Source organism: Alligator sinensis, unplaced genomic scaffold (genome assembly GCF_000455745.1).
Source record: "Alligator sinensis unplaced genomic scaffold, ASM45574v1 scaffold647_2, whole genome shotgun sequence".
Classification (NCBI taxonomy): Eukaryota; Metazoa; Chordata; order Crocodylia; family Alligatoridae; genus Alligator; species Alligator sinensis.
The window spans coordinates 7,259,318-7,260,813 of NW_005841832.1; the positions used below are offsets into that span (position 1 = coordinate 7,259,318).

General features: G+C 41.4%; 1 protein-coding gene across 11 annotated transcripts in view; it reads right to left on the reverse strand.

Annotated features, from left to right (window-relative positions):
* Positions 1-1,496, reverse strand: part of PTBP2 (polypyrimidine tract binding protein 2) — a 97,567-nt gene that overhangs the window by 66,500 nt on the left and 29,571 nt on the right. The window lies entirely within an intron of this gene.

Sequence of the window (1,496 nt, forward strand, 5' to 3'; positions counted from 1 at the left end):
CAAGGAGCATCCCTCCAGTCCTCCCTGGCTGAGAGCTTGCCTGTGAAGTTCTCCAGCCATGGGACTGGAGGAACATCTGTACAATTCAGCTCCCAGGATATTTTTCGACCAGAAGAAATAAACGCCTAATAAGCAGTCTAAAGCTGCTCTCTCTGAGGCAGAGAAAACTGCCTCAGTTTGTTGTCGCATCAGTCGAATTCAATGATCTCAACCTTTTCTGAATTGAGGCACCCCTCATTAGACTCAAGGAGGCATCCCTCCATAACTTTTGTAAATTGAGTGGCACCCAATTTCAAAACCTAATTTATAGATTACTATGCTTACCTCCTTGTAGAGGGGCTGGGCAGCGGGGGTGGGGAACTGTTCAGATGAGGACAAGCCTGAGCCTGTGTTTATCTACTTATCTCCTCACATCTTGGGATACCCTTCAAAGGATCAGGAGGCACCCCGGCTGGGAATCACCTGTCTAACTGGTCAGTTCTGTTCCGTTCTAGTTTTTGCATCTCAAAAAGGATATAGTAGAATTAGAAAAGATAAAGAGAAGGGCAAACAAGTTATCAGGGTTATGAAACAGTTGCCATAACAAGACTAACTAGGAAAGCTGGGTCTCTTCAATGTGGAAAGAAAGCTAGAAGACAGAAGTCTAGAAAATCATAGATGTCATGGACAAAGTGTATAAGAAACTTATTCAGAGAGTCCCAGGATACTAGAACTAGGGAGCACACCCACTGAAACTAGCAGGAGGCTGTTGAAAACTAACAAGAGGAAGTACTTTTTTTATGCAGCACACGTTTAACTTGTGGAACTCATTACCACAGGAGGTTGCAAAGGCAGATGGTATAAGCCAGGTTCAAAAAAGGACTAGAAAAATTAATGGACAACTGATCTATTAATAGCCATTAAAACAGAACATTTGGAGCTATTTCCTCTGACATTTCTAAACCACTTCTAAATGATGCCAGGAAAGGTAATGAATAGGGAAGATTACCCCAGATATACATAGGGTTCAGTGCTCTTCTTCTAAAGCTTCCACTTCTGCTACTGTCAAAGACAGGATACTGGGCTAGATGGATGACTGGACTGACTCAGTATGGCATTTCTTGTGTTAAATGAAGAGGTATGAGGTTTCTCTCTCTCTCTCCTTTTGACTCCATTGCAAAATTTCTTACACCACTGTGAAATGGACAGGCTAACCAAGCAGCAATATCCAGACTAGTGAATATCTATCTACATTTGACATAATTCAATTCCCACAGAGGGTCACATTAAATCTTTTACCACTGTTTGCTGTTCATTGTTCCTTATTTTGAGGAGAGCTAAATAACTGGAGCACAATTTCTTTCATGTGCCATTTGCATACTGCCACATCTAATTGCTTCATCTTCTCTAAGTTGCCATTCATTTAATAGATTTACTTTTCTGAGGTATTTGAATGTCTAAACAGACACAGCACTGTTAAAAGTCTGGTTCATGCCAACAGTTTATCCTCGTTCAGC